Source organism: Anolis carolinensis, chromosome 1, assembly GCF_035594765.1.
Source record: "Anolis carolinensis isolate JA03-04 chromosome 1, rAnoCar3.1.pri, whole genome shotgun sequence".
NCBI lineage: Eukaryota > Metazoa > Chordata > Lepidosauria > Squamata > Dactyloidae > Anolis > Anolis carolinensis.
In genome coordinates, this window is record NC_085841.1 from 87780334 (window position 1) to 87799065 (window position 18732).

The 18732-nt window shown below is 37.7% G+C and overlaps 1 protein-coding gene across 15 annotated transcripts in view; it reads left to right on the forward strand.

Annotated features, from left to right (window-relative positions):
- epb41l2 (erythrocyte membrane protein band 4.1 like 2) overlaps window positions 1–18732 on the forward strand; it is a 151356-nt gene that overhangs the window by 47279 nt on the left and 85345 nt on the right. The gene's annotated exons all lie outside the window — the stretch shown is intronic.

Sequence of the window (18732 nt, forward strand, 5' to 3'; positions counted from 1 at the left end):
AGCTTCTGATGTTCCCAAATGATCTCCTTTCTAAGTACTAATCAGACCTGATCCTGTTTGGTTTCTGAATTACAGGATCTGATGCCTCCAGCATGTTGAGGGCGGCTATTGTAGAATTGAGTTAGTTCTTGCCTACATGGGGATTTTAGATTTTGCTTTTACCTTAAATAGCAGTTGCATCCAGAAACAGGATAAGCTCAAGTGGCTTCTGGGAGTTGTTTTTCCTCACTTTCACACACACACACACGTCTTGTCAGTCTGTCCTCAAGATGGATGGGTCACGCTAAATCGGTTGTACTGGGGAAGAGCTGAAACCAATTGCTACCTTGTATCGATAGTGCTCTCCATTATGCAAGATACCTTTGCCTGTTTTCAGGGATTTTCTCACTTCACAAAACACCTGTAACATAACCTTTCTCATTCAACAAGGTCCCTCAAGCTCTAAAAAAACTTTTCGTTGGCTGCAGAGTGGGAAAATCATACTTTTATCAGAAAAGCAGTTCAGCATGTTTCAGCAAAGCAAGCAATATTCAAAGCTAACAATATTCTTGTTTACAATTAAACAGCCAGGTAAGCCCTACATCAATGGTTCCTAGCCACTGCTGCAGTGTAAAGAATAACTCCCAGAAATGCCAGCCAGCTTACTAGCTGTTAGAAATTGTAGGAGCTGAAGCCCAAACAATGGAGAACCAAAGGGTGGGAACCACTGCCCTACAGATATAACATTTAACATAGTGTTCTAGAGATCATTTGAAGGCTTCTTCCAAAATGCATTCAGATATGACTGTTCCTTCACCAGCCTCCACTGTTCTTATGATTTCCATTTTGGTGGTCAAACTTTACTTCCCATCATTCCCACCAATAAGACCACAATGTATGTGGATGACTGAGGTTATACAGCTATACATCTGTCAATTGGGGTATGTTGTTACAAGGGCATTGATAGTAGTGCCAGGATTCATGGTAGCATCAATTTATAGTCCAGATGATATTATTAGGGAATCATAACTGTAGAACTAGGGTCTGTTACTTTTCAGATGAAGATATATGTCAAAATCATGCCCCTTTTATGCAATACAGTCAGCCTTCCATATGCAATGATTCTGCATTCATGAATTCAGCCATTCCATGTTTTTTTTTAAAAAAATCCAAAAGACAAACCTGTATAAGTGACACTAGTTTGCTACATTATTGTACATAGTGGGATTTCAGCATCCATTTGGTATCCACTGGGGGTCCCAAGGTTATTTAGTACGTTCCTTTTAACATGCTAGGGGTAACTGGTTATATAGACTTCTCTGATGTCCCATTTTCTTTCTGTTTTGCTGTTTGTGTATGCTTAGTAAAGGATTCTGGAGGCAGCTGTTTTTACCTTGCCTGGCACACATTGACTCATATCAGCAGTTTTGTATCTTTTAACATTTCAAACAAGTTAATATTTGCTTTTCCAAGAGCTAAAATGTTGTCTAAATGTTTTTAAATGGCTATCCTGGAAAAATCAGGACACTCATTTAGGTGTACATGAAAAAGAGCAATTCTTCCCTCACTTAGAAGCATTCCTCTTTATCTGTGATATTGATTTTCTTTAGAATCACTGCAAACAGGGCCTTTCTTTTCCCCAAACAAAATCCATAGCAGAAGTGTATGATAGTGTTTAACTGTTTATTAACAGATGCAGTGATAAGCCTTTTGTTCACATTTTATATATGTAATGGGGATTATTACTTTTTTTTAAAAAAAATGTTGGTTTTAAAATGAGACTTTTCAAAGTGCAGCAGAAACTGTCAGTCGTTTTTTCATCTATCCATAATATTTATGTGCAGATTGATGTCATAAAATGTCTAGTTGTGTGATACCTTAATGATTCACATGTTTTGTGCTCTTAATTTGTATTTATGGGATATATTCGATATCTTTAGAATATATAAACCATTATCCTGAATGAAATATTTATCTTGCAGTGATAGATGGCCAGCTGTAAACACTGAAACCTGTAAACAGAGGAAAAGGAAAGCAGAAAGTATTAACTGTGAAAATTACTTCCTTAACTAACCATTCACAATATGGTTGTTGGTTGATAACAGGCTTTCTTGCGATTGTTTTTGTTGTTTTAGTATACATTGTCTGTACCGTACATAGTAAGGAACTAGGATCATCATTCTGATCATCATCATTGACATGAATGGTCTTAATGCTATGAAGCAAAGAAACCACCTATTAAAATTATCCTTCAGGTTCATTGCACTTAAAGAAAAATAAAATGCAATCTTCCAGTGAAAAAAGCCAAAAATAAAAGACCAGTTCATATTGAATAATCAGTAAGTTGTGAACCCCCACTCATCAGTCTTCTGGCTAGCTTCTAACCATAGCTCCTTGTTAAATGTAAAATTGACTTGGAGTAATTTTGACAGTGATGATTAAAAGCAGTATCTATCTAGCAACAACCATAATTAACAGTGATAGTGATCCAGACCTTAAATGAGTGAAATAGGTAAGCAAATGGTGATGACTGGAAGAGATTCATATGATTGATAGTGGGGTTGCTCCGAGTCCACTCCCAATCCCTTTACTCTTATTTGATGTTTTGCTTTTTGTCCAATATAACAGGTTGCATTTTTAATTTAATTTTAGTTGTTCAGTCATAATTTGTTTTATATGTTGGACTGTGAATTTAAGTTATTATGGGTGTATTGTTGTGTTCGGGCATTGAATTCCCTTTTATGTTTGGAATTCACCCTGAGTCCCTCCGGGGAGATAGGGTGGAATATAAATAAAGTTTTTATTATTATTATTTTATGATGACACAGCAAACAAGATAGATATGCTGGATTTTGTATTATTATTATTATTATTATTATTATTATTATTAAGAATTTGGGAGTGATGCATTCTAGCATGTCATGGCTGTAATTTCCCCTTTCAAAAACTAGTTTTAATACAGTGTTATTTTATTAACAGTGGTACATAGCTATATTATCCAATTGTATTGCTATCTAAAGGTTTGTGTTTTTAAAAAATGGTCTTAAAGTGTTGACTGAGTACTAGCTTGACTAAACTAGATGTTGAAAGCACAGGAACGTTATTGTCATTCTATATATAACTCTCTTGTAGTTAGATAAGCTTTTAATGTTCCCAGCTTGAGCCAGTACTCATTAGTGAATGGTTGGTGAATTCACTATGGGAAAAGCCTGGGGATGTGGATTTAGGAGTAACAGAAAAAAAATATGCAGGAGACAAAAATATTTCTCTAAACTCTGCAGATTAATTGTTCTTGTTACAATATACACCATTCTTAGTCATATCATTGTGTTCAGATTATCGTCACACCTAAATTATAAAGGTAGAATGCTCAGTTTCAAAATGTTTCAAATGAGAAATTTAAAACTAAGAAGAAAAGCAGTGAAGTTGTATGAAAAGGATAAGCAATGCCATTTGCTCTGTCCATCATAGCTGTACGTTATGGCTCCTACAAAGAAAGTCAGTTTTGTGGGCTAGTGATCGATTGGTTGCGTACTGCTTACTTTTAATGTTAAAGGAGAAGATTCCTTTATGTTCATTTGTTAGGCTATTACAATGTCCCAATAAAACTTTCCATTTGTTATAGAAATGGTTGAGGCTGTATTTCTCTGTTTTTCTTTTCTGTATTTGATGCCTCATTCCTTTCCATTTCCTGTTCTTGCTTGCCACCACACTGTGTTGGTTTTGGGAAATGTATTATCAAATAAGTATCTCAACTTGCTGGGTGCATAAATATGATTAATATAGATGTTGCCCTGAATTGTCAACTCATTCGAATGTTATATTTGTTTGTTTTCTATTACTGTTTCATTGCTCATCAGATAACTCTTGGGAGTTAAAAATGTGCTTACTTTAAACTACAAAGAAATGTTTTGATATAAAGTTTCTTGTATAATATGAAGAAAGTATGCTTGCAAAAGTTGGCAAGGCATTCACTTTCCAGGAAATTTAACTGGGGAAGTAACAAAAGTAGAAACCAGTTAAATGTTGTTACCTAAATAATTAAACAATTATGACCATGTCAATGTCACCTAAATGCATTGCGCACCTGATTGTATTTTAGAATTTGTGTTAAGGAAGTGAATGCTGTACTTAAAATATAGATGTGCTTTTGAAAACCAACTTACTAAATCCTTCGGTTTGTCCAATTCGTTTTGGTTATATTAAATCATCATATTTATCTACTTTTCTAGATAAGCATTTTCATTGTACCAATTTTTGAAGCCAAGTAACATATTTTATTCCTAGAACAGGATTTGTAAGGCATCTGTTTTGTTAAGGACTGATGTCTCTCTCCCTTAGATAGATCTGCCTTGTATATAAATTAAGTAGTGTGGACGAAGGAGGATTGAGTATTGGGAGACCAAGGTTCAAAAACCCGCTCAGTCAGAGAAACCCACTGAGTGACATTGGGCAAGTCATACTCTTTTAGCCTCTGAAGAAGGCCATGGTAAATTCCATCTGAACAAATATTGGCATGAAAACCCTATGATAGGTTTGCCTTAGAGTCCTCATTAATCAGAATCTACTTGAAGGCACACAACAACAACAGCAATAAGAAAAATGTGGTCTCAAGAACAGTTAAACTATAGTTGAGACACACCACATGCTAGCCCACTAATGGTTTAAATTGCTATTATGCCGTCAGAGTCCTATAGGTGCTAGCTACTAATGTATCCTTGTTCCAGATCTTCCCATCATTTAAGGCAAGGCAGTATATGTTCTCTTTCAAGGAGTATTAGGAATAGTCTAAATGCAACTGCTCATTCTCAGTTGGTACAGATCCTTTGGTTCAATGGTTTTAGTAAGTGTCGACTTACTTTCCCACAGTTAATATAATAGGTTTGCTATAGCTGGGAATAGCAACTGGATATACAGTGTTCCCTTGCTACTTCACGGTTCACTTTTCGCTCCCTCGCTGTTTTGTGGGTTTTTTGTGGTCCAAGGCACTCTCAGAATGCCTTGGACCTTAATGCTATCCAATCAAAAGTGGTATCCATCTATCAAACTAACCAATTAAACAACACAAAGCAACTCATGGAGGACTAGGCCGCAGCGGCACCTGCCTTTTGCACATGCGCTCTCGCCCTGCCTCCTCTTCCAGGAAGGCTTCACTGGCTCCCCTGGAATCCTGGGAGTTGCAGGTTTACAGCCTTCACTGCCAAATTGCTGCCCGCCTCACCAAACTAAAACAACTACAGTGCAAAACGGGCCTGCGAAGGAGAGAAAGGCCACCTACTAAAATAAGATATAAATAAGGTATAAATATTAAAATAAATATAGTTTCCCTACTTTGCAGATTTTCACTTATTGCAGGTGGTCCTGGAACGTAACCCCCGCGATAGGTGCGGGAACACTGTAGGCCATAGAACAGTAGTGAAAAACTGTGGTAGATGTGGGTGCCTGTTGTTATCCCAACCCCCCCAGCTTTCATTGACTGCACACACTTTGAAAAATGGCCAATGAGCAGCAAAAAATGAAACCAGGTGACTCTTTGTGTATGGGGGTGGGAGTGGAAGAAAATTTCTCTCTTTTTTTGTTGAAGAGTTTGCAAATTCCTGGTTATGTTTTCCTTTTTAATTTTTGAGTTACCTGGATAAGTAGTGTTACATAGTGTTTGAGTGTTGGACTGAGACTCTCGGGGACCAAATTTCAAGTCCTTGCTTAGTCATGGAAACCTGGTGGGATGACTTGGGCTAACTAAACTTTACCAGGCTATAAAGAAGACATTGCAAAACCACCTTTGAAGAAATGTTGCCAAGAAAATGTAAAAGTGTAAAAAGGAAGACATAACTAGAACTGCTTCTTTCTGTTTGTCTGTTTCTTTGTTTTTGCCATGCAACAAGAAGTCATTTGTTCTTTTAGCTTTTACTCTCCTGTTGTCGTTCTTTCCCCATCCTTCTCAAATAGTTGCATTCCCATCACGCTTACAGAGAAGAATAACCTACAATGTTGTTTATTGTCCATATTATTCAGTTTCACTGCCAGAGCTTCTTAGAGTTACTTGGATTTCAGCGGTATAGAAATGAATAACTTCCAGAAATGTGGTTTTCTAAACATTTGAATTTCAACAATCTAGAAAATCTGCTACTTGCATTAAAATATTTGTTTGAGATAGAATTGTTCTGGTGTAGAAAATGAAAGGATTTTTCATTTTATTTTAGAAACTCTTTTGTTCATATTTGTCCAGTTTAAATCACACCATATCATCAAAAGCGCTAACTTAATACTAGCTCTCTGTCTAAAGCAATTGAGCATTGCATTGGAGACTTTCTTTACAGGACGCTGTTCTAATTAAACTTTTATGACAAAAGGCATTTAAAAGATGACTGCCTAACCATCTTTTATGCACGTCTGAACAGCTGAAGAGTATTGAAGTTGACATAAGTGTTTTAATGATTTTGAACAGTTTGTTTAGATGAAGTAGATGAGTGCACTTTCTACCCTAGGAAGAATTAAACATTCAAATACCATATGACCTTTGGTTCATAGGAAATTCCTGACATTAATAAAATGTATAAAATGTGTTTTGATCTGTGAACATTGTTTATCTAGTTTTACATAGTTTTAATAAAATTTTAGGGTATTATTATAACTTTTGTTTATGTAAAACTATTAAAAAACCTTCTCTCATAAAATAACATCATAAGATTAGTCTTTAGTGTGAAGCTATTAAAGCTGTGTTTTATTTTTTAGTGATATTTGCTTTGGGAGCCAGCCATTTCATATGGTAGGCTCAGTTAACTTTCACCCTTGGGTGCAAAGAAAGAAATAGGAAGGTCAGAGGGAATCGTTGTAAGAAAATTAGACCCACAGGATCAAATAGGATTGAACAAAACTATCATTAGTAAGGAAATTGAAGAGGTTATTAATAATCTTCCCCTGGACTGGACGGTTTTACCTCTAGCTTTTATAAAATATTCCAATTTTTAAATAAAATTTAGAAATTTTATTTAATGAGATATTAAAGAATAGAACCATCCCTGAAACATGGAAAAGATCTAAAATAATCACAATCTTAAAACCCAATAAAGATGAGACCAACCCCAATTCTTACAGGCCAATTACCCTATGCAATGTAGATTATAAAATCTTTACAAAACTCCTTGCCAATAAATTATCAGACATAATCCCAAATTTAATAGGGGAAGATCAATACGGCTTTATTAAAAATAGAAGACTTGCAGACCCAATCAGAAATATCCTCAATGCAATTAATCAAGCTATGAGAGAAAAAGAAAAACTTCTGTTATTAAAGTTGGATGTAAAACACAGTCAACCATCAATATCTCTAGCAAATCTGTGAAGAATCTAATTAGGGGAGAGAGTTCTGTGAAGCAATTAAGGAACTTTACAAAGATAATCAAGCGCAATTACCTATCAATGGAACCAGAACAAGAATAATTAAGATTAAAAGTCTTCCTAAAGGTTTTCCACTCTCCCCTGTTCTATTTGCTTTGGCAATAGAACCTTTAGCAAATTTTATCAGGAATAATGACAAAATTAATGGCTTCAAAATTACGAGGGAATTAATCAAAATTAACTTATTTGCGGATGATGCCATGGTTCTAATGGGATCACTAGTGCACTCTATAAAAGAAGTTATACATACCATAACGAAATTCGAGAATCTATCATGGTTGGCCATTAACATTCAAAAATCAGAAATTCTACATAAAAATCTGACTTTAAAAGAGTTAAAAGAAATACAGACCATCTCCGGGATAAAATTAGGTGAAAAAAAGTTAAAATATTTAGCCGTTTATATTCCCAAAAATTTAAACAACACAATTCAATTAAATTATAATCATTTATGGAAAGAAGTAAACAATCAAATTCGTAATTGGAATAATTGGAACTGGGACATATCAAACAAAATTAAGATAGTCAAAATGATGGTTCTCCCCAAATGTTTATTCCTGTTCCAAGTCCTTCCATATAGTATCCCCAGCAAAATAATTAAGAAATGGGACAATTCAATAAAAACTTGGATAGCAGGAGGAAATAAAAACAGAATTCCCAATTCAGTATTTTACTCTTCAGAAGAAAACGGAGGATGAGGGGGGCACCTAATCTACAAGACTATTATGAAGCCTGCCATTTAACAAGATTGTTAGAATTAGATTTTGATGACTCAAGAAGATGGGTCAGAATTGAAAAAGCAATAAACGGATGGCACAATTGCCTGTGTTTAAAAGAATGGGTGGGGCAATAAAACTCTTATAGAAATCAAAGGAGGACCAATGATCTCATCCATGGAGTGCTGGAAAAAATGTCAAGGTAAATTACCAATAAATAAAGTAGATATACTCCCAATAGGATTTTTAGGATCCCATTGGATAAAAAGGAACAGATATTTGGTAAAGTGATAACAAATTTAAACAAAACGGAATGAAATTGATAAGAGACCTCCTAGAATCATAGAATCATAGAATAGTAGAGTTGGAAGAGACCTCATGGGCCATCCAGTCCAACCCCCTGCCAAGAAGCAGGAAATCGCATTTAAAGCACCCCCAACAGATGGCCATCCAGCCTCTGCTTAAAAGCCTCCAAGGAAGGAGCCTCCACCACAGCCCGGGGGAGAGAGTTCCACTGTCGAACAGCCCTCACAGTGAGGAAGTTCTTCCTGATGTTCAGGTGGAATCTCCTTTCCTGTAGTTTGAAGCCATTGTTCCGTGTCCTAGACTGCAGGGCAGCAGAAAACAAGCTTGCTCCCTCCTCCCTATGACTTCCCTTCACGTATTTGTACATGGCTATCATGTCTCCTCGCCTCCTAAACCCAGATGGGACAACTAAGGATTGGGAAATGATAAAAGACATTTGTGCTCAAAGTAACTGGCTTCTTTGTAATGGACTGAAACAAAGGATTATGAATTGGAAGAAAAGGGAAGGTCCAAAAACAGATTTTGACCAAATTATAAAGTGGAAATTAGAAACAGAGAAAGGCCTGATGGATTATATATATAAGAAATTAATTGAAAAACAATATAAATTGAAACAATCATTGGCCGCGATATGGAAAGTGGACCTGAATATCAATGACTCATTGAACACTTAATCAATTTATTTTTTAAAAAATCAAGCAGATAAGGATTAGAGAAACACAAAGGAAAATGCTGACTTAATGGTATAGAACCCCAACCCAATCTATATATATAAAAGAGTGATGGCATCACGGCGACCGACAAAACAACAAAACTACAGGCCCCCAACCTCAAAATTTGACAACACAACCCATCATCCATGCCTCTAGGTTGATACAACAAAAAGAAAAGAAAAATAAAGTCCTAATTAGAGGGAGAGCAATAATTGCTTTTATCCAATTGCTGCCAGTTAGAAGGCTAAGCTTCGCCCACTTGGTCTCCTAGCAACCTACTCAGCCCAGGGGACAGGCAGACTTAGGCCTCTTCCACAGATTATCTAATTTGCACTGGATTATATGGCAGTGTAGACTCAAGGCCCTTCCACACAGCTATATAACCCATTTATAATCTTATATTATCTGCTTTGAACTGGATTATCTTGACTCCACACTGTCATATAATCCATTTCAGTGTGCATTTTATACAGCTATGAAGAAGGGGCCTCATATAATCCAGTTCTAAGCAGATAATATAAGATACTTTATTTCCCATACCATCATACTTGCCACAGCAACGCGTGGCCGGGCACAGCTAGTTAGCTTATATAACTAAAATAACCACAAAATTGTGTTGGTACGGATGCGGAAAAAATGGCTCTCATATTCATATGTGGTATATGGAATGTGATAAAATACAAAAAATGTATAACAAGGTAAGAAGGAAATGCAAGATTTAAGAGAACATGAATTGATTTTGAAAAATAAAGAATTCTTCACCCAGAAATTAGACAAGAACAAAAACACTAAGGACTGGGGTGAAATTATAAAATACATGATAGTTGCCGCTCAAGCAACAGTTGCTTTGGGTTGGAAAGAGCAATGAAGTGGGAAGTTAAAAAATGGTATGATTTTATGGCTGATTTTATGCTTCAGATTACATCCTTGAAAGGAAAACTAAATATATATCAGGCCGAATCAAAAAGAACTGGGATCTGAAATGGGGAAGATTGATAAAGTCAAAGGACAAAGAAAATACAAAGAATTGAATCATTCTTTATTTATGATTGATCAATTAAAATAATATCTGAATGAAAGAAAGTAGTGTTCCCAGAGGGTGGGGGGAGGGGAGAGGGGTGAAAAACCGATAGACATAAGTGGGAGATAAAGTTGGAATTAGCAAGGATAATGTTACTAAGAATATATAATTTGATATGTATATTGAAATGGTGATGGATTTTATTCTACCAATGTTTACAGTAAAAACATTTTTTAAAAAAAAATCTTTCACTCTTGGGGACTGATAGATGCTGGATAAATGTAGTTTCTGGTTGCTTGAGAGTTACACTTAAAAATAGAACGAATACTATACCCACAATATACCATACCATAAAATTTTGATATTGATATAATATTAATATTAAAACACAGCAATTAAAAACAAATAAAGACCAAACTAATTTGGTAACACAGTTTTATTATATTATACATTTATTTTAATTTCAATTTAAAGTACTATTTCTTCGGGGGGGGGGGGGGGTGTTGCCAGTTGCCTGAGAGTTTTGGTTGTTTGAATTCCGATTAGCTGAAAGTCTACTGTATTTATATTTTGAAGCCAGATCACTACTCCTACTCTTTTGTCTGAATTTAAGACAAAGGGCTGAAATATGTAATATTCTGTTGCTTATAGCTTTTACATAATATTTCATTTTTAGGAAATACGAATGCAGAGCTATAGTCAGTAGATATTGGAAAGCCTGGTAAATTATTTCCCTTCCTGTGTTTTACTGTTAAAAAATCAAGAGGATCCCAAACGGAAAGTTTTAGATGTCCTGATTTAAATGATACCCTCATTGTGGGTTTTGCTTCTATGAGCATTGTAATCTTTCAATTCATTAGAAAACTTCAATAATAAATGTAGTATGTGACATAACATTTTATAATATCTCAGAAGCGAAATTACTTAAATAGTGTTTTAATTACATTTAAAAGTCTCATTGAGCTTAATCCCTTTAACATAGAGAAATTACCGTACTCATTTAAAATAAATTGTAATTGTAGACTCAACCTTATTTTTACTCATGTTTCATTTAAGTCAGGTGTGTGGGGGGTTATTTTTAAAACCTTCTATATGTAACTTATATGGGAAACTATCATCTACCATCCAGGGTGGGGAAATGTCCCTTACTACTATTTTAAAAACCCTAACGTTTTTTGGTAGTTTCTTACCTGGCTATAATTTTTATATTATTTTTATAGTGTGCATTAGCTTGATATTATTCATTATATTTTAGCTTATAAGATGTTAGATTGACGAATCCTGGTAAAATTGTAAGTACTACAGTACAAATTGAGCTGTTCAGCCCTGTATGAATGTGCTTTGATTATTTGGAAGCAATAAACAATACATTAATTGTTCTTGGTAGCTACACTGCATACCTTTTTTCCCTTGTCCTTTGTATTTGCGCAGTATAGCTCACAACAACTGTGCGGTACATAGCTCACAGACCAAAGCAGGCTTGTTCACTTGAGCTTTCTATCTCTGGGTGTTAAGCACAATAACTTTAGTGTCACAAGAGCCTACACATGGGCAGTTGATGGAGTTTCTCTGAAATTACAGTGGTGTCTGCTGAAATCAGCAGGATAAGCAATTGCAAAAATGCTTTATAGCTGCCAGTTCTCAAAAATGTCATGTTAAATACCATAAATAACAGAATTGGGGTGTAGGATTTGTTGAAAGTATAAAACAGTACTTTTGTCTCCTAAATTATGCCAGTAGCATATATGCTATGGCTGTTTTTCAAATAATTTTTTTAAAAAAGACTGTTCTCTGTTTCTTAATTATATGTTGAAAGGAAACTCTTGTCAGTGTCCGGTACATGAAGCACCTCCCAACAAGTGTCAGTAAAATCATATAGTCTGTGATGCAGAAGGAAGAACAAAGCTGACATTTTAGCTGCATGCCTGCTGTTTAATTCTGGTTATCACAAAATACGTGAAGCATCTACTTCTTAAAACCAATACATTCACAGATTGTAATATTTGTCGAGTAGAAAGTAGTGAAAATGACAAGTTGAAAGGCTCTCACACAATGTGTATGGCTCCTGAATGCATTCATAAATCTAGTTCATGCCAAATGAAGCTTGTTAATCTTTAAGTTCCCACTAATCTCTTTATGATTACTTCTGTGTTAACAAGTTACTTCTTTAGAAGTCAATCTTAATACTTGCTTTAAATGTCAATTGTAAGAAGTTGAGTATTTTATTTTTCCCATTCATTAGTAGATGCTTAAATATTAAATTTGCAGGGACTTTCATTTATTATCCCATAACATTTTCCTGATCATAATTGTAACACTACCTGCTTTTCATGGATTCCTTAAATTACAGAATACAGAGTTGTAAGGGGTTTCATGGGCCATTGAATCTAGCCCTTTGCTCTATCTATGCAAGTTCTCTAGCTAACTAGCGGAATTAGTCTCCTAGCAGATATCAGGATAATTGAAGTCCCCTGTAACTACCAGTTCTTGCTTTCTGAGATTTATCTCTGAAAGGCATAATCAACCACCTTGTCTTAGTTTGATGACCTCTAGTAAACCTCTAGCACAGAGTTTCTCAAACTGTGCTCCTCCAGATGTTTTGGACTTCAGATCCCACAGTTCCTAAGAGCTGGTAAACTGGCATGGATTTCTGGGAGCTGAAGTCCAAAACACCTGGAGGAGCGAAGTTTGAGAAACACTGCTCTAACACTTTCTAAGTAGACTCAGTTCACTGGAACTGAAACAACCAGCCAAAATTGAAGAAATAATACTTTCATTTTTTAAAAAAAGACCTGTTTTTATAATACAGTAACACTATTACCATATTTTTTTCTGTATTTGTCTTAATAGTAACTCACAAGCAACCAGAAACTACATTTAATCAGCATCTACCAAACCCTATGGGTGCTCATTAACTGAGAGTGTACTGTAATTGTTTTTATTTATTTATTTTATCTCAAATTATCTTTATCCCAATCTTTTGAAATGGTCCAGCCTGATCACTTGTGTGGATTTTTGTACAAGAGAATTTGTCTTTGGCATATAATACTAACTACTGCTTTCGATTTCTTCCTTGTCTACTTTTTAAAGCAAATCATATCTTTCAGTTGTTTTATTCCAATCATGGGGTCATACCTCCAAGTCTCTGTTATACCTACAACGTCATATTTATCTTTCTGCATTAGAACTTCACGCTTGTCCTGTTCCCCCCCCCCCCCCAAACTCTGTACATTGGTGTATACACATCTAAAACTTTGTTCACAGCTTTTATTCTAAAGTTTTACTGCGACTGCCATCCTCTCCCTCAGCTTCTCTTATAAAATTCACATCCTTGTGGTTAGAACTTCTTTTGGACAAATTTGTAAGCTATTTTTACCACCACCATCATTCCATCAGAAGGGTTTAGTTTAAAGCCTCTTGCTCATTGTCTCCATGCTTTTGCCAAATATATTATTCCCAGTCTTTGGAGACCATGTGTAGCCAGAACTCCTTCATAAAAAAAAAATGAAGACTGTGGTCCAAGAGGCTAAACCTCTCTTCTCGACACCATCGATGTAAGCAGTTTTTCATTTGCAGTATCTTCCTGTCTTTGTATAACCCTCTATCTTTACTGGTAGAGTGGATGATAATATTGTCTGTGTGCATTCAGAAAAAGACCTACAAGCCACTCTTTGCAGAAGCATACAAGAATCTTGGCTTTTCATTGAACATTGAGAACACCAAAATGCTCTTCCAGCAGGCACCAGCCAATCACTCTGCAATGCCAGAAATACAGCTTAATGGTGTAACATTAGAAAATGTTGACCATTTCCGCTACCTTGGCAGTCACTTCTCCACAAAAGTCAACATTAATACTGAAATACAACACTGCCTGAGTTCTGCAAGTGCAGCATTCTTCCAAATAAAGCAGAGAGTATTTGAAGATCAGGACATCCATAGGGAGGGACACCAAGGTGCTTGATTATAAAGCTATTATCCTCCCAACCCTTTTATATGCCTGTGAAACATGGACGGTCTACAGATGTCAACTCCTGGAACTATTCCATCAGTGTTGCCTCTGAAAAATCCTGCAAATCTCTTGGGAAGACAGGCAGGCAAATGTCAGCATGCTGGAAGAAGCAAAGGCCACCAGCACTGAAGCGATTCTAATACGCCATCAACTCCGCAGGACTTGCCATGTTGTCCGAATGCCCTATCACCGTCTCACAAAGCAATTACTATACTCCCAAATCAAGAATGGAAAACAGAATGTTGCTGGACAGGAAAAGATATTTAAAGATTGGCTTAAAGCTAACCTCAAAAACTGGCATAAACACTGAGTACTGGGAAGCCCTGACCCTTGTGTGCTCTAACTGGAGGTCAGCTGTGACCAGTAGTGCAGTGGAATTCAAAGAGGCACGAATGGAGGGCGAAAGGGAGAAACGTGCCAAGAGGAAGGTGCGTCAAGTCAATCCTGACCGGGACCGCCTTCCACCTGGAAACAGATGCCCTCACTATGGAAGAACATGTGGGTCAAGAATAGGACTCCAGTCACCTACGTACCCAACGTCAAGACACTACACTTGAATGGCCGTCATACATGGACAATGAGGGATCGCCTAAGTGCAAGTAAGTGGATGAGAATACCATCTGCCGTCCTGGATTATATGGCAATATACGTGGGGCCTGAGATTAGCAAAACTTTTGACTAGTCCCCAAGTTACAAACATACAATTTACAAATGACTCATACTTAAGAACGGGGACGAGTTAGCAGGAAGTGAGAGAAATAGCTTGGGCTGTGGCGCAGGCTGGAGAACAGCTGCAATCAATCACTGCAATGAATCACTCTGACCGGGAGGTCATGAGTTCAAGGCCCGCTCGAAGCCTATGTTTGTTTGTCTTTGTTCTATGTTAAAAGGCATGGAATGTTTGCCTACATGTGTAATGTGATCCGCCCTGAGTCCCCTTCGGGGTGAGAAGGGCGGAATATAAATGCTGTAAATAAATAAATAAATAAATAAATATACCGCTAGGAAGGGACATTCAGTCCTGTAAGAATTATAATGGGGAAAAGGTATCTCCACTGAAGCTTTCTCACCAATCCTTGTTTCCAAAATTTTCAAAATCTAATTATCACAGGGACGGAATGCAAGGTGAAATCTTCTGAACAGGAGCACAGACAGCAAAACAAACTCCACAGGGTCTTAACCCTTTTCTGTACTATTCAAAACTAAAATTATATTATATTTATATAATTATATATATAAATAAATATGTAATATGCGGTTTTACCATGGAGTAAACAACAAAACCACTGAACCAAATCACACCAAATTTGGCCACAAAAGACATAGTCATCCAATCTATGTCTTTCAAACAAAACAATCTAGAAAAATAAATTCCAAATTAGAAGATGTAGAAAAGCCATTTTCTCCCTGGTTGTTAGTCAGAAAGGTAGGCCCTGCCCCCTTTAGGCCCCACCCCAATCATCTCCTAGCAACCCACTCAGCCACGATGGTGACAGGCAGAGTTAGGCCTCATTTAGGCCTCTTCCATACTGCTAATAAAATACAGATTATCTGATTTGAACTCGATGATATGCCAGTGTAGACTCAAGGCCCTTCCACACAGCTATATAACCCAGAATGCCAAGGAAGACATAATCCACAGTATCTGCTTTGAACTGGGTTATCTTGAGTCCACACTGACTTATAATCCAGTTCAGTGTGGATTTTATACAGTTGTGTAGAAGGGGCCTGTCATACCCCAGCCATCTTTGGCTTCTGAACCTGATCCAGAAATGAACTATGACCAGGATGAAGCTTATTCTGACTTTTTACCTAGTCCACAGAGCTCTTTCCAATTACAGCTGCCAGCTGTTGATAGCTCGGATGATTCCTTAATTGGGAGAGAAAGTGAAAATATTACTCCCATGGCAGAACCAGATGTTCTTAGTTCCCCAGAGATTGTGTCCTTCAACAGAAGGGAGTTTCTGCATCGCCAGAGATCTGAGAAACAAGAACTCCGCAGGAGTAACTGCTTGGCATCTCAAGGGAATAATGGATAGAAGATTTTCCCTTGGGAACCTTTAGGGAGTTTGGCTTTCCTTGTTTGTGATCAGTCCAAGTTCCATAAAAGTGTTTTGCACCGTGGACACTTTGCGGTGTCAACTTTGCTATTTCCTGAGAAAGGTTCACCAACTCTAGCTCCTGTTTCTTCCAAGCCAGGTTTCCAGATCCTGGCAAGTAGACCCGGATTAAGTTTACTTCCATGCCTTGTTCTTGAACCAAGTTTTGCCTCAGCTTCATCACGTTCCTGCCTTGATATCAAAGACTTCCTAGTGACTTTGGACTTAGTTATTCAGTCTTGCTTCCTTGTTTTTCCCCGCTCAAGAACTTTCCAACAGTTTTGAGCGTGTTTCAGTTTCTGGACTTTGGACAATAATATTGGACATTTCTCTTCAACTCTTTGGACTAATTCATACCTTTTCATAAAGGACTATTATCTGCTCAACCTTTCCACCTATTCATTCCCGGATTTATAATTGTTTTAATGAAGATATTATATGTTTATTGGTCTCTGTCTGGTTTTCAGTGCTCACGCTGCCCTGGGGTGCAACAGAGCCTCATATAATCCAATTCAAAGCAAATAATATACGATTATAAATATAATACTGTATATAAAAATTACTGTGCTATAATAAAACAGAACAACACAATCTCTAAAATCAGGACAGTAAATAAAGAGCAACACTCGGAAAAAGGGAATTCCAGACAGGAAACAATCAGGGCCAGCTAACACCTCCCCACAAAGGATTCCCCCAGGCAGGAAGCAGCCAGGCTTTGAAGCTGCAAAGCCATTAAATGCTAATCAAGGTGACTGATTGCAACATTCATACTTGTCTCACCAAGACTATTCATTGCCATTCAACCTGGTCAAACAAGGATTTCACAAGGTAGAGCGGCGAGGCTTGCAAGCAGCAAGGCTATTCAGTGCTGTTCAACCTGGCCAACCAAGATTTCCCCTAGGTAGAAAGCCCCCAGGCTTTGAAACCACTAGGCTATTCCATCCCATTCAACCTGGCCAACAAAGGCTGCCCCTATGTAGAAAGCGGCTAGGCTTTTAAGCTGTAAGACTATTCAGTGCAATTCCCCTACAAAGGAAGTAGCCAGGCTTCAAAGTGACTCTTTGATTGAGGGTGCTACTCCAGTTCGCCAAACAAGGATTCCCCTAGGTATAACACAGCCAGGCATTGAAGCTGCAAGGCTATTCAGTGCAATTCAACCAGTCCAACAAAGGATTAACCTGTGTAGAAGGCAGCCAGGCTTTGAAGCAGCAATACTACAGTAGAGTTCCAGTTATCCGAGTTCCGGTTAACCGACACTCCATATTATTCGAGGCGCCGCCGGGGGCTTGGCAAGGAGGGAAGTGAGGCCCAAGAGGGAGCCGCCACCACCGCTGTGCTCATGGCTGCCTCTGCGTCCCCCTCCTCCACCGCTGCCTCCTCCTTCGTATCTTCCTGGGGCAGCCGGAGGAAAAGGGAGAGAAAAGTCCCTCTCCTTCTCTTTAATTCCTTCCTGGGGCAGCCCAGGGAAGGGAGTACTGCTGAGCTGAAGACAGCTTGAGAGAAGGAGAAGGAGAGGGAGGAGGAAGTGCCCCGTGAGCGTTGCTAGGCAGCAGTGCTCACGGGCCACTTCCCTGAGCTGAGTGCTTGACGTAGGGACGAGCCCCGTCCCTCGGCAAGCACTCACCCCTTGGGAAGCGCCCCGTGAGTGTTGCTAGGCAGCAGGGCTCACGGGGCGCTTCCCTAAACTGGATTGCCGGGAGGGATAATAGGGCCTCTCTATTATCCGTCAGTTCCAGTTATTTGACATTCGGCCCACCAGAACTCTACTGTACTCTGTACTATTGAAGCTGACCAACCAAAGATTCCGCTAGGTAGCAAGCAGCCAGGCTTTGAAGAAGCAAGGCTATTCACTGCAATTCTAGCAGCCCAAAAGACAATTCCCCTAGAATGCAAGTACCCAGCGTTCCAAGCAGCAAGCCTATTCCATTGTATTCCAGCTCACCAAACAAGGATTCCCATAAGAAGAAAACGGCCAGGCTTTTGAGGCTGCAAAGCTATTCACTGCTATTCTCTTTGGCCTACAAATTATTCTCATAAGCCACAGCAACGCGTGACCGGGCACAGCTAGTTAGATATATTTGACTGGAGTTGCACGTAAAAATGTACCTGTTCTTATTTACAAACAAATTCAACTTAAGAACAAACACCTCTCTTGTTCGTAACTTGGAGACTGCCTGTACTTAGAATTTATCCAATATGACACCACTTTAACTGCTAAAGCTCAATGCTTATGGAATTATGGGAATTATAGTTTTACTTTGTCTTCTCTGCTAAATAGTGCTGGTTTCTCACCAAACTACAAATCCCAGGATTCCATAGCATTGACCATGATAATTAAAGTGTGTTAGACTCCATTTGATACAAAACCTTTTGTAGGGATAACCTGTTACATGAGAGATTACTGTACTCTATAAACCAGATTTATTCTTTTTTCTTGAAATTCTAGAAATTAAGTGGGAATAATGGTAACCACAAGTAGATTCATCTT